Here is an 8,688-nt window from a genome sequence, read left to right on the forward strand (position 1 = left end):
ATCTAATGTGTCACACCTCCAGTTCCCAAAAGATTTGATTCTTTAAAAGCTACGTGATTAACTTTACTTGTGTCTACATCTCCCGAAAGAATTGAGGTGCAAAGATGTTCCTCGTAACATTTGCTGCAATTACATTAAGTTTCTATACGTTTCTTTACCTATTAAGTACAGATATAACAAGTGCATATTTACATGCATATATTTGATTTCTTAGTCCATTTTTAAATTTCAAAGGTACATGACATCTTGAAGCAAAGTCATCAATTTTGTGGTAGTGCATGATACTGATTCTTTCTGTGTTCTCAGCCTTTACCTAATCTGCCTCTTTGTTTTCTCTCTGTACACTACAAACTATCATTTGTAATATTCCTCCCTTTAAGATACACCTAATTGTTGTAAGGGAGTACCAAATTAAAATGAGAGGAATCTGGAAATAATGGTTTATCTCAAGAGTTCAATGCAGTTGCTTCAGCTGAGATATATGCATGAAGACTTCTCTGAAATAACTTTTACATGAGGATAAAATGATTTCTATGTCAGAAACAATTACCAGCCAACATTATTATCACCAGAAAATTGTAAGCTAGAATGAGCAATAAAAACATTGTATTTGGAATGAGATATTAGAGAACAGCTATTAAAATATTTTACTCATTTTCTATTATTCCTTAAAATGAAAGTCATCAAAATGTCATTATAGGCCTTTCCCCCAGATTCTTCAGAGACTGAATTTAATCATTTCAGGAAATTGAGCACTATCCAATATTCAGTTAAATCCTCTGAAAAAACAGCAAAGCAAAACACACTGTAAAATATATAAGACATTTTATATTGAGATATGTCCACATACACACATAGATACATACCACAGACTGGGAGATATTTGCCTTCGGATAGCTGGAATTAAACATTTCTTGTGAAATTCACCACTTACATGAAATATTACCTTCAAAAAGACCTGAAGTAAGGAACCCAGGTAAGGAGTCACAATATAGCTTTGCAAAACCCCAGTCTTCATCAAGCAGTAAAATAGCAGTTTAAAAAAAATTCAAAAATCAGTTTTTGGAAAATGACTTCCAGCCACAATTTTTACCTGTATCACAAAGCATAGAACTTTTAACTGCTGCTCCACTAAAAAGAGCTAAACAGTTGAAGAAGTGCAATTAACACCAATAAAGGTATCCTTATGCCTTCTTTCTGAAAACTACTGCTCTTTGAGGAATTGTCAAGCTGGAAGAAGACTTTCGACGTCACCCAAACCCCGTTCTTCTTTACCAATTCTGGGAGTAAAATCTACATGAAATAAAGATTGCTTTATTAATCCCCCAAATGATAACGTCCTCTAAAACCAAAACAAAACAAAAAACAAAATAAAAACAAAAATCTGCCCATTTTCAAGGCTGGAAGGAAACATAAAAGTACCTGGTTGTATTTTGTTAACAAAGCCCAGACAATCTTTACAAGATGATTAACAATAAAATTCCCTAAGATAGTCTCTTCTTTAAACCTTTTATAGCTAGAGAGAATGGCTCAAATTTTAGTTACATTTAGAGAGCGGTTTTCCAATGTTACTGGCAAGAAGTACATGGAATGGTTTGACAATTGCACTTAAAAAATGTTTAATTTTTACCTTTCCGTTCGAGGATGATGCCACTTCTTATGGAGCCCATTTTTCCTGAAGATACTCAGTTCTGGCCGATTTAGAATAAAAACCATTAGCATATTACTATTAAAAGAAAAAAAAAAACTACACGACAAAGCTGCAATCTCTCGGAAAGAAGCGGACGGCGCTTATAAGCAATAAATGCCTTTCTTGATACCTGTTTTGTCAGCAGCATCTGATTAGCAGACTGTATGCTCCCTGCAGCATCAATTAAGCACTTTTTAAGGGAACGGAAATGGATGAGGGCTCATCTGCTAAGCACGGCTCTATACTCCACAGCCCCTTAATCAGCGCGGCTCCTTTCTTAACAAGGTTCTAGAATGCAAGGTCGTCCAGGGACCATTAAGTAGCACAGAAGCAGAACATCCCTGGGAGTCGCCAATATTGGATACCACTTTCCCTCAAAGAACCAGCATGAGAGCCAAGGTGACAGCCGCAGCACATCTGCCCCTTTGTGCCTCAGCCCTGGGCACTTGCAAAGCAGAGGCCAACCCCAGCAGAGAAACTCCTCCTGACTTCCTAGTGCCCCCAGCAGCAGTCAGGCATCCGGAAAGGGCCTGTTTCTCCTGCAGCCCCAACTAGAGAGAAAGTAAGGAAAGGGAAGGTTAACCCTCTCCTCCTGGATCCACCTAAAGCGATGTCACCAGAATCACAACTGAAATGCTAATGCACGAGAAAATACATGCCAATTTCCTCCACTTTGCTCCAAGTTTCAGAGGCCCCTCCGCAATAAAAGATAGCTGTTTGTGGAGGCTGCCTTGTTCCATACCATTAACTCAGAACAAAACATATTTTTAGTGGGACAGCGGTGTTTACTTGTAAGAACTGATGAATTGTTCGGCACCATTTATCACTTGCAGACAAAGACGTTCAGCCACAATTTTGGACATAAATCAAGGTACATGCTCCTCAATTTAAAAAAAAAAAAAAAAAAAAAAAAAAAAAAAGACCGCTTAAGTCCCCAAAACCACAGAGATTGAGGTCAGACTGGCCATAGCAACCAAGAACAGGACTTGGGTCTCCAGAAGGACCTAGCAACCGATAAATGAGTTCAGATCTCTTTTCATCTCCACTGGTGTGAAAGCCAAAATTAAAAAGATTAGATCACCCTGCACCCATTACAAAAGGCGCCACAATGAAAAAGTCATTTCCAGCCTTTGAATCACATCAAATAAATAACATTCATCCCTGCTATAATGAACAACTTTCAAAGTAAATTGAATCTCCATAGTACTGATTTCCCCGGCTGCACAGTATTTACATAACAATATATCACAGGAAGCTCAGAATGGGTCTTGTAAATGGGGAACTCGGGATAAAAAGCATCTTTAGCCCCGATTACTGTATACTCAGACCGCTTTTCAATCCCCCTCATTTAAACAATGTGTTGTATCAAGAACATAAACAATGTTTTTAAATTGTGGGAAATGAAAGTTTTCAGGACATTTTTAAATGTCTGGACTCATGCCTTCTGTGGGGCACTGAGAATGTAGAAATCACTTAACCTCCTAAATCCATACCCTGGGTTCATTTTTGTGACAAAGAATTCTCATCTGTGGGTACACTTGCTTCTTTGTTCGTGCCAGCAGTTTTTCATCCTAAGTATCTCCTGAATTTTTATATATTATTTAAGATGAAAGTACGCTCGGAGATTTTTTTTTTTTTTAGCATGTGGCTCATTCATTAGTTGTCATTTCCTCGAAAGTATAAGGTATTCTCCACTACCAGAACAATTATGCCCCTTAAGTTTTAGCAATATCTCCACACAATACATTCATCCTCTACAGGCTAGTTCTGACAAGATTTCTCCAGGTCATTAAAAAAAATTTTTCAGGACTAATATCCCCCACTACTTAGGTTTCCATAAACTATTGTACAATTCATGCATTTCAAGTGGGGGATGTTCAATTAAGACAGTTAAGTCCATGTTAAAAATATACCAGCTCTATCTTATCTTTTTTGTGTCAGCTCACGTAGACATTACTATTTGAACTCCACAGGGAATCTCATTAATTTTTAAAACTCCCTGACCTCAGTACAGTTGAGTATAAAAATAATTTCAAATTAAGAATGAAAGAGCATCACTTGAATTCTACCCGGCCATATGCTCTACGTTGCAAAAAAACATTGCTAACTATCATCAAACAGAATTTTTTCCAGATACGAATTTAAGCAGCATGATAAATGTCACCAGACAGACATAAAAAGCAGCTCACCCTTCTGCCCAGCTCTGCTCACACCTCACCTCCGCGGATTCTCGTAACACAAAGCCCCGAGAACACAGGTTTGCCGGCAAGTGACAGCACAGATGATATCCTCACACAAATATTTTCCTATTGAGACTCGCTCTCTATCTCCGCGTCTCTCTCAGCCACAAGGATGCAAAAATGCAAGAATCGGGACATACAGATTTTCTTACCTAAAACTTGTCAGAAGGATGGTCCCTAGGTCCTTGTCATTGTTGTCACCTCCGGTGCCCCCGCTTGCCATCGTGGAAATTGGCTTCACTATGTTTAGCGGTCTGTGCCTCAGGTACAGCTGTGGCACTCATCTGCTTGCATAGAACCTACGAGGGGAAATAAGGGAGGGAGAGAGAGAGGGAGAGAGTAAGGCAGAGGGAGGGAGTGGATGTGTGTGTGTGCTTGTGCGTGACAGAGAGAGAGAGAGAGAGAGAGAGAGAGAGAGACTGCTGACTTGAGACTAAGAACCTAAAACCTCCGGCCAAGACAAGCCTGAATAAAAATGATCAAAGCTCTGTCCTTCATCAAGAGGTAGACAGATATTTTTTTCTCCTCCACTGAAAAGTGGAACTGTCATTGGGGATTCTCACCAGGAAAGCGCAGACAGAGGCAGACCTTCTCCAGAGTGTCAGCGCTGCCCAGCAGTCCGTGCAGAATACAGGTACCTATTGTTCCAGAGACAGATATGTAGCCAGCCAGTCAGACTCTGACAGATCTCAGCAAACCAGTGAGCCTGCCTTCATTTTAACTCCTTATTTACTAGTGCTTTTTGGTCAAATGCAAAGGTCTTCTCATCACCCAGGAGAAATAAATGGAGATGATGCAGAGGAAATCCTGGCAGGAACTAATCCCATATCTTTTACAAAGAGGCACTTTTCACTACTGTTATTGAAATGTTGAATTTAATGCAAAGATCTTATTTTTCTGGGAGGAAATGAAACATTAGACTAAAGGGGAAAGACTGAGCAAGTAAAAGAAAATCTTGACATTCAGGATGAATAGCACAGCCCAGTTTAAAAAGAAGGCAGATATTGGGGTTATTCAAAGCACCCTGGATATAAATATATATACTTTGGAGCATGAATGGGGTTCCCTTAGCCAAAAGGGTTCCAGTCTTTTGCATAGGGGTGTGGCACATAGAACATATTCCGCTCAAAAGCTACCCTGGTAGACCTCTGTTTTCTTAGGGGCTGAATTCTTTTAAACTCTCTCTTTCTCAAGCACCCACTAGGCCCCCCAAAATTCTGCTTTCCCCAAAACCTTACCAGTATTTAAATTATGTCTAAGGCAATAATACAAAATTAAGGGAGCTCAGAGAAAAATAACTTGGATTCTGAGATCCAGAGGGTATATCCGATTGTTTAAATTCCTGGACCTTTCTGGATTACAGTGGGTTTCTAACTTTCATCTTTGTATATTAATTAATTTTCTTTGAAGGAGTGGAAGAAAGCAAGATGCCTTGCATTTGACTATATGACACCGTCAGAAGGCAGAACATAGGAAAAAAGGGAAAAAGAAAAAAAAAGGAAGAAAAAGTAGCTTTTCATTGAGTTAAATTAAGAGATGGACTTATACTCCCCCCAAAGACTTAATATACAAACACTTCAGACTTTTTCCCAGAATGAACACCAATTTCATTAATTGTTACCGTATACCTAAGAAATGCTGTGCATATTCTGATTTTGTAGGTGTGCTGCGGAGTCTATAAGATGGTTGTGAAATTCCTTTGTAAAACCCACACTCAAGCATCACTTTACAAAGCCAGAGGGTAAATACTCAGCGCACTAGGGGGAGGTTTAACCATGCGTGGCTGCTAATAGTAATGAGATATGCAGTATATATCTATGCACAGCCCAACTGCTTCTTCTAAATATCTAGGGTTTATTTTATTTATTAAAAAAAATATCCTAATAGTTTTCTTCATGATGTCTCAAAACTCCACTTAAAACGAGAAAGAAAAAAGACTTAGAAAAAACAGTTTCCTCCTTTTTCTACCTTCCTAAATCCCAGGATGTTGAAAGCAGTTCAAGCCATGCTAATTTAACAAAAACTCTGTGTAATTAATAAAGGCTTTAGAAACTCTTGCAGAAGTTAAAATGGCTAGATTCAGTGACTTCTGAGAGTCCACTTTGTGTTTTAGAATTAGGGAAAGCTTCTATTATGCTCAGAAGGGGAAGGATGTCAGAGACTTTACCTGGACAGGGAGAACGGTGGACAAGGTTTCTTACTAAGCTCACCTTCACCTATGGGCAGCAGCAAAACAAGACCATCTTGTAGCTTCTTTTTTCTAAGTGGGATAGACTGATTTTTTTTTTCAAACCTGTTTTTAAAGAACATGCGTATTTTTGTAAGCTTTGGAGATAACCTAACTTATCATGACTATCTTAAGAGCAAAATAGCCAAAGCCCATTCAATGAAAGAAAGGAGGATAGATTATGAGGCCACGTATGGAACGAGCTGGCTCAGAGCAGAGGGGACAGCTCCCAAACAAGGCTCCCATGACTGCATCTAATGCGGCAGTTTAATGCTCACTCCTGAGCATGTGATAAGACTTAGGTGTAAGTACATTTAATTAGTGCATTACCCAGGCCCCATCCAGATGTCATTATCTTTTACGGTGGTTTTTTTCCCCCTTTGATCTTTCTGTCCAACTTCTGTTGTCTTCAGAAAACCAAGCTTAGTGTGCCAAACAGATTTTAAATATTCAGCTCTTAACATGTCTGAATATAGACAGTTCTCACAGTCGGGGTCCATTATTTTCAGGAGACATGTGCGGAGGGTTATCAACATTAATGAGACTCAATGTGCACATGTAAATAAAAAACAGAGGATGCACTCCTGTAAAGTGTGTGTGTGTGTGTGTGTGTGTGTGTGCATGTGTTATAAATGGATATCAGTATCTGTGCATGGTATTTTCTGTTGCTGTTTCATGAGTAGAAGAGAAGATCACTTTTTTTTTTCTCAATAATGTTTTTTTGTGTGTGTGACATCCCTAGATGTTTTTGTCCCTAGGACACCCCTGAAACCTATTATACAGTCCCAAGCTTATAATTCACACTTCAGTCCCCAATTTGCCAAATAATTCATGTCAAGCAGAAGTCCAACAAAAAGCACCAGCTATTTCTTGGAAGAAGAAAAAAAAAAACTGTTTCATGAGCTGGGTTTTTAAGAAATAAACACCTGAGGGTAAGGGCACCACTCATTAATAGTAACAAGGGGTAGGCTAATTCCCCTGGTCCTCTGCTGGGCATTTATCTCTTTTCTTCCACATAGCTTGAACTGAGAGACGTGAAGTCAGGTTTTCCAGAAGGAATGTGGAAGGAAAACAGAATACTTTATTTGTATTAAAGAATATTCCAATTTTTATAACTCCCCCCAAGGACTTGCTACGGACACCTCCAGTTACTCATTCACACAATAAACCTCACGCTGATAAAACTTCTAAGAGACTCTCCGGGAACATTGCAGGTAACCCGACTCCAGCAAAGTTAAAAATAGTCTCTGCACCAAATTAAACATTATCTAAGTTCTCCACACAGTTATTAAACACATAGAAGATCACCTGTGTGCATGACCTATAAATGGCTTGGATTACATATTAAGATTCTAATTAAAAGTTTTTGTCTTATCTCAGTTGGCCGATTCAAGATTAGAGAGTAAACACTGGTTCAGAGTGAAAGTCCTAAGGAATCGAGATTTTTGATGATTGCCAGTTGGAAATGAATGGCAGTGTTACAAAGTATTTCTAATAGAAAGAAAAGAATACAAAACTATGAACAACTTCCAAAACCCCCTTTAAAGGAGGGGTATTTAGTGCCAGGAAGACTTTGAACTTGACTTTCTTGAGAGTTGGAGGGAGACATGAGAAGTACACCTTCTGCAGGGTGTGAGGAACGTATCAGCATGATAGCATGATTACCTCCCAACCTGAAGGCTTAAAAATCTGATTATGAAACCTAGTTCATTAGAAAATACATCATGAAGTATAAAAGCTAAAGCTTTCAATTTTTAAGACCCAGGATGGGGTAAATGCTACTTATGTTTCCATTTAATCCACTGAATGAAACAGTACTTCTGAGAGCCTTGTTCTGAAAAGTCAGTGAAAATCTAATGGAAACTATTAACAGCACCCAAACACACGCAATGTTTAATATTCAGCCATTTGATGATGAATAGAAGGAAAAGTAGGCACCAGCCCCTAACAACCCCTTCCCTGCAATGCTATGATGTATACTTCACAGAGTCTACCTGATCAACTTCCTGACCTGCAGTTTACACTAATTAAAGATTTGGTTTTGGAAAAATTCAATGATATCTTTCACTCACCTGTTATTGAGCCATCAGGTATTCTGAGGTAACATTGGAGTATTCTGTCTTCCTTCCTCTACAATAGCTGCTGGAAGTCAACTCTGAGAACCCACAAAGGGAGAACAGAATGTTAATATTTTGAATAGTTACAAAGGGCAAGAATTTGCCTTTGTTGCACGTGTAAATGAAACAATATGTTTTCCATGTTTCCATAAATGTCCTCTTGAGTGGTCTCAGACTTACAGCAAAAGGGAAAAAAAAGAACATGGAGCTGATTGATGAGAGTTGATATTCAACACAAAAGCATTTCATAGAAGTTGGGAAACTCCCAGAAGGGAATTAGGCAGAAAAGTTGGTAAAGATTTCCTGTACAGCATTTAAAAAAAAAATAAAAATAATTGCAGACTATTCCAGAACATGAACAAGAATTACAATTTGGAATTTTTTGTTAACAGACACATGTTATCCTGTATCCCA

At 38.6% G+C, this 8,688-nt stretch overlaps 1 long non-coding RNA gene across 1 annotated transcript; it reads right to left on the minus strand.

Moving 5' to 3' along the window:
- Positions 1-632: 632 nt before the first annotated feature.
- On the minus strand, positions 633-5,372 carry LOC309868969. The gene is made up of 3 exons (XR_014313910.1): positions 4,494-5,372; positions 4,083-4,229; positions 633-1,691 (listed from the first exon to the last, which is right to left on the minus strand). It is a non-coding gene; the product is annotated as an uncharacterized lncRNA (long non-coding RNA).
- Positions 5,373-8,688: the final 3,316 nt, after the last annotated feature.

Source organism: Mustela nivalis (assembly GCF_964662115.1).
Source record: "Mustela nivalis genome assembly, chromosome: 7".
Classification (NCBI taxonomy): Eukaryota; Metazoa; Chordata; class Mammalia; order Carnivora; family Mustelidae; genus Mustela; species Mustela nivalis.